At 43.1% G+C, this 13482-nt stretch overlaps 1 protein-coding gene across 12 annotated transcripts in view; it reads left to right on the top strand.

Annotated features, from left to right (window-relative positions):
* The window catches only part of PPIP5K1 (diphosphoinositol pentakisphosphate kinase 1), a 276308-nt gene that overhangs the window by 117924 nt on the left and 144902 nt on the right, over positions 1 to 13482 (top strand). The window lies entirely within an intron of this gene.

Here is a 13482-nt window from a genome sequence, read left to right as displayed (position 1 = left end):
GCCCCAAGTGAAAAGGGCTGAGCTAGAAACCAAGCACAGCCGCTATGTAATGTACAATGCTGCGCTTGGTAAGCACGGAGAAGGCCACAGCGCTCACAGGAGCGCTGGTGCCTTCTTAAAACATCCAATCAGCGGGCATCCCAGTTGTCAGACCCCCACCGATTAGTATAAAAATCTCAGAAAATCCTTCTAATTTGTAAGCAGGATGCAACCCAAAGCAGATCAAGAAGACACTGAGATTCTGACAGCTGTGAAGGAGCACCCATCACCTTTCCTGACGCCTCTGCTTTAGTACTACTTTTATAACTCTATATTTTGCCTTTAGTCTACAATAGAGGTTCAGCTGGGTGTTACCAGTTTGGGCTTGTGTCCCTGCACAGTCTGACAATATTCAATCAGTGCTGCAGTGTCAGCCCTCTGCAGGTACACACCCTCATCTGGTAACTCCCATCTGGACTTTTATTGCAGACTGATGGAAATACATTCATGAATTTCTAGTAGGGCTAATATAAGAATGACATGACAGAGAGCCTTAAGAATAGATGCTCCAGAATTGTTATTACTTGGGGGATGCAAATGATTATTAAAACAGACATGTCTGGAGAGGGGACATGTCCTCTTTAGGTCTAATAGTGATCTTTTAAAGAAGATTTCCACTCAAAATATGCAAAAGGCCATGAGTTAGTAAATCGCTGTGTAAGGCTATAGCCAAATGTTAGCTGTCATGTTTTCATACTTAACCACCTCAGCCCCCAGTGCTTAAACACCCTGAAAGACCAGGCCACTTTTTACACTTCTGACCTACACTACTTTCACCGTTTATTGCTCGGTCATGCAACTTACCACCCAAATGAATTTTACCTCCTTTTCTTCTCACTAATAGAGCTTTCATTTGGTGGTATTTCATTGCTGCTGACATTTTTACTTTTTTTTGTTATTAATCGAAATTTAACGATTTTTTTGCAAAAAAATTACATTTTTCACTTTCAGTTGTAAAATTTTGCAAAAAAAACGACATCCATATATAAATTTTGCTCTAAATTTATTGTTCTACATGTCTTTGATAAAAAAAAAATGTTTGGGTAAAAAAAAAATGGTTTGGGTAAAAGTTATAGCGTTTACAAACTATGGTACAAAAATGTGAATTTCCGCTTTTTGAAGCAGCTCTGACTTTCTGAGCACCTGTCATGTTTCCTGAGGTTCTACAATGGCCAGACAGTACAAACACCCCACAAATGACCCCATTTCGGAAAGTACACACCCTAAGGTATTCGCTGATGGGCATAGTGAGTTCATAGAACTTTTTATTTTTTGTCACAAGTTAGCGGAAAATGATGATTTTTTTCTTTTTTTTTTTTTTTCTTACAAAGTCTCGTATTCCACTAACTTGTGACAAAAAATAAAAACTTCCATGAACTCACTATGCCCATCACGAAATACCTTGGGGTCTCTTCTTTCCAAAATGGGGTCACTTGTGGGGTAGTTATACTGCCCTGGCATTCTAGGGGCCCAAATGTGTGGTAAGGAGTTTGAAATCAAATTCTGTGAAAAATGACCTGTGAAATCCGAAAGGTGCTCTTTGGAATATGGGCCCCTTTGCCCACCTAGGCTGCAAAAAAGTGTCACACATCTGGTATCTCCGTACTCAGGAGAAGGTGGGGAATGTGTTTTGGGGTGTCATTTTACATATACCCATGCTGGGTGAGAGAAATATCTTGGCAAAAGACAACTTTTCCCATTTTTTTATACAAAGTTGGCATTTGACCAAGATATTTATCTCACCCAGCATGGGTATATGTAAAAAGACACCCCAAAACACATTCCTCAACTTCTCCTGAATACAGAGATACCAGATGTGTGACACTTTTTTGCAGCCTAGGTGGGCAAAGGGGCCCATATTCCAAACAGCACCTTTCGGATTTCACAGGTCATTTTTTACAGAATTTGATTTCAAACTCCTTACCACACATTTGGGCCCCTAGAATGCCAGGGCAGTATAACTACCCCACAAGTGACCCCATTTTGGAAAGAAGACACCCCAAGGTATTCCGTGAGGGGCATGGCGAGTTCCTAGAATTTTTTATTTTTTGTCGCAAGTTAGTGGAAAATGCTGATTTTTTTTTTTTTTTTTCATACAAAGTCTCATATTCCACTAACTTGTGACAAAAAATAAAAACTTCCATGAACTCACTATGCCCATCAGCGAATACCTTAGGGTCTCTTCTTTCCAAAATGGGGTCACTTGTGGGGTAGTTATACTGCCCTGGCATTCTAGGGGCCCAAATGTGTGGTAAGGAGTTTGAAATCAAATTCTGTAAAAAATGACGAGTGAAATCCGAAAGGTGCTCTTTGGAATGTGGGCCCCTTTGCCCACCTAGGCTGCAAAAAAGTGTCACACATCTGGTATCTCCGTATTCAGTAGAAGTTGGGGAATGTGTTTTGGGGTGTCTTTTTACATATACCCATGCTAGGTGAGATAAATATCTTGGTCAAATGCCAACTTTGTATAAAAAAATGGGAAAAGTTGTCTTTTGCCAAGATATTTCTCTCACCCAGCATGGGTATATGTAAAATGACACCCCAAAACACATTCCCCACCTTCTCCTGAGTACGGAGATACCAGATGTGTGACACTTTTTTGCAGCCTAGGTGGGCAAAGGGGCCCATATTCCAAAGAGCACCTCTCTCGTCATTTTTTACAGAATTTGATTTCAAACTCCTTACCACACATTTGGGCCCCTAGAATGCCAGGGCAGTATAACTACCCCACAAGTGACCCCATTTTGGAAAGAAGAGACCCCAAGGTATTCGCTGATGGGCATAGTGAGTTCATGGAAGTTTTTATTTTTTGTCACAAGTTAGTGGAATATGAGACTTTGTATGAAAAAAAAAAAATAAAAAAAAAAAATCATAATTTTCCACTAACTTGTGACAAAAAATAAAAAATTCTAGGAACTCGCCATGCCCCTCACGGAATACCTTGGGGTGTCTTCTTTCCAAAATGGGGTCACTTGTGGGGTAGTTATACTGCCCTGGCATTTTCCAGGGGCCCTAATGTGTGGTAAGTAGGTAAATGACCAGTGAAATCCGAAAGGTGCTCTTTGGAATGTGGGCCCCTTTGCCCACCTAGGCTGCAAAAAAGTGTCACACATCTGGTATCGCCGTACTAAGGAGAAGTTGGGCAATGTGTTTTGGGGTGTCATTTTACATATACCCATGCTGGGTGAGAGAAATATCTTGGCAAAAGACAACTTTTTCCATTTTTTTATACAAAGTTGGCATTTGACCAAGATATTTATCTCACCCAGCATGGGTATATGTCAAATGACACCCCAAAACACATTGCCCAACTTCTCCTGAGTACGGCGATACCAGATGTGTGACACTTTTTTGCAGCCTAGATGCGCAAAGGGGCCCAAATTCCTTTTAGGAGGGCATTTTTAGACATTTGGATACCAGACTTCTTCTCACGCTTTGGGGCCCCTAGAATGCCAGGGCAGTATAAATACCCCACATGTGACCCCATTTTGGAAAGAAGACACCCCAAGGTATTCAATGAGGGGCATGGCGAGTTCATAGAAATTTTTTTTTTTGGCACAAGTTAGCGGAAATTGATATTTTTTATTTTTTTCTCACAAAGTCTCCCGTTCCGCTAACTTGGGACAAAAATTTCAATCTTTCATGGACTCAATATGCCCCTCACGGAATACCTGGGGGTGTCTTCTTTCCGAAATGGGGTCACATGTGGGGTATTTATACTGCCCTGGCATTCTAGGCGCCCTAAAGCGTGAGAAGAAGTCTGGAATATAAATGTCTAAAAAATTTTACGCATTTGGATTCCGTGAGGGGTATGGTGAGTTCATGTGAGATTTAATTTTTTGTCACAAGTTAGTGGAATATGAGACTTTGTAAGAAAAAAAAAATAATTCCGCTAACTTGGGCCAAAAAAATGACTGAATGCAGCCTTACAGGGGGGGGGGGGATCAATGACAGGGGGGTGATCAGGGAGTCTATATGGGGTGATCACCCAACTGTCATTGATCACCCCCCTGTAAGGCTGCATTCAGACGTCCGTATGATTTTTACGGATCCGATCAGTCTATCAGTGGATCCGTAAAAATCATGCGGACATCTGAATGGAGCTTTACAGGGGGGTGATCAATGACAGGGGGGTGATCAGGGAGTCTATATGGGGTGATCACCACAGTCATTGATCACTCCCCTGTAAGGCTGCATTCAGACGTCCGTATGATTTTTACGGATCCGATCAGTCTATCAGTGGATCCGTAAAAATCATGCGGACATCTGAATGGAGCTTTACAGGGGGGTGATCAATGACAGGGGGGTAATCAATGACAGGGGGGTGATCAGGGAGTCTATATGGGGTGATCAGGGGTGATCAAGGGTGAATAAGGGGTTAATAAGTGACAGGGGGGGGGGGTGTAGTGTAGTGGTGCTTGGTGCAACATATTACTGAGCTGCCTGTGTCCTCTGGTGGTCGATCCAAACAAAGGGGACCACCAGAGGACCAGGTAGCAGGTATATTAGATGCTGTTATCAAAACAGCGTCTAATATACCTGTTAGGGGTTAAAAAAATCACATCTCCAGCCTGCCAGCGAACGATCGCCGCTGGCAGGCTGGAGATCCACTCGCTTACCTTCCGATCCTGTGAACGCGCGCGCCTGTGTGCGCGCGTTCACAGGAAATCTCGCGTCTCGCGAGAGGACGCACCGGCGCGTCCACCCAGAACAACAGGACCGCCGCAAAGACGCAATCCTGCGTACGGCGGTCCTGAGGAGGTTAAAGGGGTTGTCCCACAAAAAATATTCTATCGTTTTCAAACCAGCACCTGGATCTGAATACTTTTGTAATTGCATGTAATTAAAAAAAAATTTTTTTTAGTTATTCAATAATTGTTTTACATTTCTTCATTATTTCTTTGACCTGCTCACTGAGAAGGTCGCACATGCTCAGTTTCATCCTTCAACTGCCTCCTGAGCTGTGATAGGGGGAGATGAGACACGCCCCCTGAGCTGCAGCAGAAAAGACACTCCCCTTGACCTGTCAGCTTGATATAAATCTAGCAGAGCAATGAATGGGGAGATCTCTGGATCCATGTGAGGTACAGGGCTGGTTCTAGCTTTAGAAAGAGGTTGTCATGCACTATATGGTTTTTATCATGCACTATATGGTTTTTATTTTTTACATTAGTCATGGGATAACCCCTTTAAGAGAGACGCTGGCATTTTTCTGTTTTAATCTGGTGGCTATTTTTGCAAAAGCGACAACCGGAAATGTAACCATTTTCATTGTAATGTTTGAATTGGATTTTAAGAAACTGATGTGACAATCACATTTTTATCAGGTTGTTCTGTGAGAAACAGACGGACCATTCTTCGGTCTCTCTCTTGCTAAGAAACTTAAGAGGTACTCTGCCTTTTAGCTGGGGCTTCAAAGATCTTGATCTGCAGGGAACATCCTTAAGGCAGCAGGATGGGGACCAGATATTTCAGGTAGCGGTCTTATCTGCTGGCTGATAATCCTCCTCAGGGACTAGAAAGTAGATCGAAAAGGTCAGAGCAACTTGATGCGCCAACAAAGTTCATGCACAGTCCTCAAATCTGATGTTACGGATGTCTCAGTATAAAACGGAAACACTTGGAGTTCTTCCAACTGGTCCTGCCCAGTTACTTGTATGAATACTGAATTTCTGGCTGAGAGCTAGTAAGTGATAGTCCTACTTTAACCCCTTAAGGACCCTGGGATTTTCCATTTTTGCGTTTTCGTTTTTTCACTCCCCGCCTTCACATAGTCCTAACTTTTTTCTTTTTCCATTCACATAGCCTTATGAGGGCTTATTTTTTGCGGGACAAGTTGTATTTTCTAATGGCACCATTTGCGGTTGCATACCATGTAGTAGGAAGCGGGGGGAAAAAATTCCAAATGGGGTAGAATTTGGAAAAATCGCAATTCTGATAAAGGTTTTTATTTTTTTATTTTTTTACACTGTACACTGTGTGGTAAAATTGACCTCTTATCTTCATTCTCCAGGTCAGTACGGTTACAATGATACCACACTTGTATAATTTTTCTTGCATTTTAATACAGAAATTTTATTTTAAAACCTTTGAGGAAAAATAAATTATTTCTTATAAACATATTCTGACCCCTATAACTTTTTTTATAGTTATGTGTATGGGGCTGTGTGAGGGCTCATTTTTTGGGGGGCAATCTGTTCTTTTCAGTGATATCAATTTGAAGTGTGTGTGACTGATCATTTTTTATAAAAAAATTATTGGGTAGTTGAAGTGACAACAAACTGGCAAATTGTCTGTTTTAATTTTTTCCCCGTTACGCCATTTGCCATATGCCATTAATATTGTTGTTTTTTAATAGTATGGGCATTTTCACATGCAGCGATGCCCATGATGTTTATTTTTTTATTGTTTAAGTATTTTTATTTTAAGGAAAGGTGGGTGATTTGAACTTATATATTTTTTTATTTATTATATTTGCTGAAACTTTCTTTTACTTTTTTATTTTTTATTATTTTTTTTTACTTTTTTTCAGTCACCTTAGGTGACAATAAGGGTCCATTCACACGTCCGTGAATGTGTCCGCACCCGTTCTGAAATTCTGCGGAACGGGTGTGGACCCATTCACTCTCTATGGGGCAGGAATGGATGCAGAGAGCACACTATGGAAAAAAAACAGAACATGTCCTATTCTTGTCCGCAATTGTGGACAAAAATAGGCAGTTCTATGGGGGTGCCGGCCGGGTGTATTGCAATACACCACGGACGTGTGAATGGACCCTAACTAGCAATCATTAGATTGCCTATTGTGTTCATTGATGTCTATATAGACACCATTGAACACTTCATTTGCACTATACCAATACAACGTTGCCACCTAGTGGCCTATATTGGTATAGTCATCTAATAGGCACCGAAGCTTGCTTGAGGCTTCAGCCTATTAGATCAGTGTAACAGATTCCCTGATCTCAGCCGGAGAACGCTGTTACCGGAGTGGAAGTGCGCGACTTCCGCTTCCGGACTGCTCAGATGCCGTTGTCACATTTGACCAAGGCATCTGAAAGGGAAAATGTATGCGATCAGTCTTATGATTGTTCGCATACATGTGTCGCGGGTCTCTGCTATTTAAAATAGCAGAAACCCAACGGCTATGGCGTCCGCTGCACGTGGGGACCGGACTTCCACCGTATATGTATGGCGGAGGTCATTAATTAATGTTAATATAATGGCACCACTTTTCAATCAGAAGCACATTAACAGCTTAAACAGCTAAAAGACAGATATTTACATTTATAAGGATATATTTTTTGAACAATGCATTCAAATTCAGAATATTCAGTAACTTTCTAAATATTGGGGGAGATTTAGAAAAACAGGTGCAGAGGAGAACTGGCTTAGTTGCTGACAGCAACCAATCAGATTGTTCCTTTAGTTTTCCAAAGAAGCTGGAAAAATAAAAGGTGGAATCTGATTGGTTGCTATGGGCAACTAAGCCAGTTTTTCTTTTTATGATAAATTTCTCTTATTGTGCTGTAATTATCCACTGCCTGTTTTCAAGGTTAAAGGGGTTGTCCGTTTTATTCATATTGATGACCTATCCTCAGGATGATAGGTCACTAATATCAGATAGTCGGGGGCCCAACTCCTGGCACCCCCTCTGATCAGCTGTTAGACGAGAAAGCAGCGCTCATACAAGCACTGCCTTCTCTTCACTGTTTACCTGCTCACCATTGCAACTGCAGAGGTGAACAGTGTAATTAAAACTAGGCCATCCCATTCTCTTCTATGGGCCGACTCCTTCCTATAATTAGGATCTGATATTGATGACTAGGGGTGAGTGAATTGACTTTGGATGAAACATCCGAAGTCGATTCGCATAAAACTTTGAATACTGTACGGAGCGAGCTCCGTACAGTATTAGAATGTATTGGCTCTGATGAGCCGAAGTTATTACTCGCGAGACTTCGCATAATAACTTTAGAAATTGATGTATACTGTAAAAAAAAACATTTCCTGAACTCAGGTTCTGTTCCAAGGTACAACTTGGAACCGAAACCGAGTTCGGGAAAATGTTTTTAACAGTAGAAATTAATTTTTGAATCTATTACCCGAAGTCTTGCGAGACTTTGCAAAGTAATAACTTCGGCTCATCTGAGCCAATACATTCTAATACTGTACGGATCTCGCTCCGTACAGTATTCAAAGTTTTATGCGAATCGACTTCGGATGTTTCATCTGAAGTCGATTCGCTCATCCCTAATAATAATATATTGTACTTTTATATCGTAGTGATAGTTCAGGAGCTGTGTCCACGCCATCACTTGCAGGTGCCTGTTGTTACCTCACACACCCCACTCTAATGGCTGTGTTTGGAGATTACTGAAATCCTTGTCGTTTAACCCCTTAGATGCCATAGTCATTGTGAACTGCAGCTTCTAAGTGATTAGAGAGAGGGAGGGGGCTCCCTCTCTCACTCCATCGCCCCACTCAGAGTGTTGAGGGGTTGCCAGAACCCCCACGATCACGAGAATGGGGGGCCTGTACCCCGTAGAGCCCCCTGAAATGGTCGGAGTGGCTGTTCAGCAATGCACACCACCCCTGCATTCATTTTTATGGGAGCAGCGGTAATAGCTATGCTCTTTGGGGGTTCCAGCAATAGGATCCCCCCCCCCTTCCCTGTTCCGATAGTTATCCCCCTATCCTGTGTATAGGGAATAACTTATTATAACCGGCCGACATATTTACTGTAACTGACATGAGGCACTGTCTTGCAGGTTATTGTATGAGTGATAGAGGTTCAAGTCCCTTACTGATTTTATGTTATTATGATTACAATTTACTTACTTAATCTTAATGCAACACAAAGTAGATCAAGGAGTCAATGCGATTGTGAACGCTGTTAAAGAGGACCTGTCACCTCTCCTGACATGTCTGTTTTTACAAGAAGAAGAAGAAGAAACATTATTGTCACTGTAGTGGTAGTCCAGGCCTGAGAGCTCCTTTTTGGAGCCTTGGAGGAAACCCACTCAAACACAGGGAGAACATAGAAACTCCATGCAGATGTTGTCCTTCGTTGGATTCAAACCTATGACTCCAGTGCTGCAAGGCACCAGTACTAACCACTGAGCCACCGAACTGCATGTAAAAAATTCAGCTGAAACTCTGTAGGAGTGGAGTTCATGAAGAGACATGAAGTACAGAGAGGAGGTGAGGATGTGGGTAATAAGCAGCAGCACTTGTATGCAGTCTCCATTACCACAGCCCCACATTACCACAGTCTGTCCTCTCTGTACTTCATGTCTCCTCATGAACTCCATTCCCACAGAGATTCAGCTGAAGATCTTACCCGCTGTAGTCAGGATCCTAATCCCTGAGGAGAGGGTGGTGAGGCAGCTCTTTACCTCTGTGAAGTAACTTGTCCTGCTGTGTGATTAGGACAGGTTTTATGTGTATTAATAGGACAGCGGCCATTTTATTTCCCCCTGATGATTGCTCCCCCATTAGCCATTATAACTAATGAAAGGGATTTGGGAATATATTTATAATAAACTAATATTTAAAGAGGCTCTGTCACCGGGATCAACCCTATTAAACCAGACATACTGGCTGGTAGGGGTCATCATGCTGATTAGAATATTACCTTTCTTATGTTTGTATGCTAAACAGCTGCAGAGATATCAGTGATTTTATATATATGCAAATTAGATATTGGAGCATCAGGAGAAGGGGCTGATTCGCTTGAGCACTGTTTTGTTACACCCCCTGTGCTCTGCACACTCCCCCCTCCCCTTAATTGACAGGGCTAGACATACTGTCTGCTAGCAAGTAAATGTCATATTACTATGTACTATAGCTTCACCACACTGTGATCTTCTCAGAAAGCTAATCTATATATTACTACTTTATTCACAGACACAATGTATGATTATAAAGACACCAGTAATATGTAGCAGCTTATAAGCATGGGAAAACTGATATATCTAGTGGTAATGCTATAGCTTAGGGTACTTTCACACTAGCGTTTTTCTTTTCCGGCATAGAGTTCCGTCCTAGGGGCTCTATACTGGAAAAGAACTGACCAGTTTTATCCCCATGCATTCTGAATGGAGAGCAAAAAATTTGAAAGAAATAAATGCCGGATCCGTTTTTCCGGATGACACCGTTTCAATGCATTTGTAAGACGGATCAGGATCCTGATCAGCCTTACAAATGCCATCAGTTGGCATACGTTTTGACGGATCCGGCAGGCAGTTTTGGTGACCGAACTGCTTGCCGGATCACTCTGCCGCAAGTGTGAAAGTACCCTTAGTGGTATAGTGGTTTACCATGTATGTAGAGATCACGGGTTCAAGTCCTAGGACAAACATAAGTTTTCTTCCTGTTTTTTTTTTCGTTTTAATTTAAAACCATATTATCCTATAATAGAAAATATATAATAAGGACATACTATATTGAGAATAGTGTGGTTTTTTTTTTTGGTTTTTTTCTAAAACCTATTTCTTGTTTATTCACAGTCAAAATATATGATTATAAAGAAACCAGTAATATTTATTAGCTTTCTAAAAAAAAAAAAAAAAAAAGCAATATGATAAGGACACAGACTTTTCTTATTGGATAAATGTGGAAGAAAAAAATATCTGAAGAAAATAAATTTTTTGGAAGTCTCTCCCAACATTCAAACCTGGGATCTCTACATGCAAAACCATTCACTTAACCACCAAGCTATAAGGGTCTATTCACACGTCTGCAATTTCGTTTCGCAAAATGGGACCCATTCATTTCTATGGGGCCGTACGATGTGCGGCCCGTTTCTGGAAATGCGGACCCACACTCCCGGGTCCACATTTCCGTTCCCGAAAAAAATAGAACATGTCCTATTCTTGTCCGCAATTGCGGACAAGAATAGGCATATTCTATTAGTGCCGGCAATGTGCTGTCCGCAAAATGCGGAACGCACATTGCCGCTGTCCGTGTTTTGTGGATCCACAAAACACGTTACGGACGTGTGAATTGAGCCTAACATTACCACATAGAGATTTTATGGTTTTTCTATACTTATAAGCTGATACATATTACTGGCGTCTATAATCATATATTGTTCCTGTGAATAAAGCAGTAATATGTAGATTAGCTTTCTGAGCAGATCTCAGTGTGGTGAAGCTATAGTACATAGTGATATGATATGCTAGCACACAGCTTTTGGATAGGGCTCTGCCCTCAGCATGTCTAGCCCTGTCAATCAATTGGAGGGGGCGTGTGCAGAGCACATGGGGTGTTACATTGCAGCGCTCAGAATATTCAGCCCCGCCTCCTGGTGCTCGAAGTTCTCATTTGCATATGAATAAAAAAGCTGATTTTTCTGAAGCGGTTTATCATACAGACAAAAGAAAGTTATAGTTTTAATCAGCATGATAAGCCCTACCAGGAAGTATGCCTGGTTTAATAGGGTTAATGCTGGTCACAGAGCCTCTTTAAGGATTTTCTTAATTCCCGGTGAACCCCTTTTAAGAGGTATTTTCCCTTTTAGCTGTTCTAGTTGGGGCTTGAAAGATCTTGATCTGCAGGGTACATCCTTGAGACAGCAGAATGGGGACCAGAAATTCCAGAGTAGAGATTATCTCTGCTGGCTCATGATTTTCTTGAAGGTCAGAACAACTTGCTCAACCAGCTGCACCAACAAACTCCGTTGATCTGATGTTCGGGATGTGTCAGAATCAAGGAAAAACACTCGGAGCTTTGCCAGCTGTTAAGGCTACTTTCACACTGGCGTTTCAGGGTCTGCCTGTGAGATCCGTTTCAGGGCTCTCACAAGCGGCCCCAAACGAATCAGTTTAGCCCCAATGCATTCTGAATGGATGCGGATCCATTCAGAATGCATCAGTTTGGCTCCGTTCCGCCTCCATTCCGCTCTGGAGGCGGACACCCAAACGCTGCTAGCAGCCCCCTGCTGCCTGGCAGCACCCGATCTCTTACAGGGGGCTGTGATCCGCACAATTAACCCCTCAGGTGCCGCCAGGCAGCAGGGGCCAGACCCCCCTCCCTCCCCAGTATTAAAAGCATTGGTGGCCAGTGTGGGCCCCCCCCCTCCCTCCCCAGTATTAAAAGCATTGGTGGCCAGTGCAGTCCTGGCCACTGCTGTCCTGGCTGCCATGGTTACTTAGCTTATACTTACATGCACTGTCTGTGGCCGGCCGGCGCTCCTCCTACTGGTAAGTAACAGGTCTGTGCGGCGCATCGCACAGACCTGTCACTTACCAGTAGGAGAAGCGCCGGCCGGCCACAGACAGCACTTGTAAGTATAAGCTAAGTAACCATGGCAGCCAGGACTGCAGTAGCGTCCTGGCTGCCATGGTAACCGATCGGAGCCCCAGCGATTAAACTGGGACTCCGATCGGAAATGCCGCTCCGCTGCCACCAATGCTTTTAATACTGGGGAGGGAGGGGAGGGGGGCCGCACTGGCCACCAATGCTTTTAATACTGGGGAGGGGGGGGACGCACTGGCCACCAATGCTTTTAATACTGGGGAGGGGGGGGCGCACTGGCCACCAATGCTTTTAATACTGGGAGGGAGGGGGGGGGCCGCACTGGCCACCAATACTTTTAATACTGGGGAGGGAGGGGGGTCTGGCCCCTGCTGCCTGGCAGCACCCGATCAGGGGGCTGTGATCCGCACAATTAACCCCTCACGTGCGGCACCTGAGGGGTTAATTGTGCGGATCACAGCCCCCTGTAAGAGATCAGGTGCTGCCAGGCAGCAGGGGGCAGTTATGTACACAGTTCTTAGTATATTCTAACTTGAAGCGTCCCCATCACCATGGGAACGCCTCTGTGTTAGAATATACTGTCGGATCTGAGTTTTCACGATCCTGAAAACTCAGATCTGAAAAAGCTGTTATGCAGACGGATCCGCACTGAATGGATACCATTGTTTGCATTTATAGGTGCGGATCCGTCTGTGCAGATACCAGACGGATCCGCAACTAGCGCAGGTGTGAAAGTAGCCTAATTTTGACCACCAGCTGTAAGTTTACGACGGACAGTCCTGTATATTTACAGTGCAGGTTTATGCCAGCTGCTAAATGTGGTATGTCCTGTTGAGCACCCAAAAGAGAAGACGTCAACGGTTTCTCAATTATTGCTATGTCTAGAACAGAGGCAAGTGCATTGCCTCTATTGGTCCCTATGGTCACATAACTGATCTCATGTTTGCTAGACTCAGCACAGCCCTAGCAGTGACATCTGTCGTTCAGAGGACCAATTTCCACTGTAAATGGAGCTTCAGGTCATAGAAAAAAATATTGCAAACTAATAAACTCTCCCATTTGCCTAGTTTGATCTTTCCGGGAAAGCATGGTTTAAAGGGATTGCGCAAGAATGGAGGGGGGGGGGGGGGGGGGTAGCAATTTGGCTGGACCTGTAAAAGAAAACTTACCTGCTTTCTGGTG

This window comes from Bufo bufo, chromosome 1, assembly GCF_905171765.1.
Source record: "Bufo bufo chromosome 1, aBufBuf1.1, whole genome shotgun sequence".
Classification (NCBI taxonomy): domain Eukaryota; kingdom Metazoa; phylum Chordata; class Amphibia; order Anura; family Bufonidae; genus Bufo; species Bufo bufo.
This window is presented reverse-complemented; position numbering and strand designations above follow the sequence as displayed.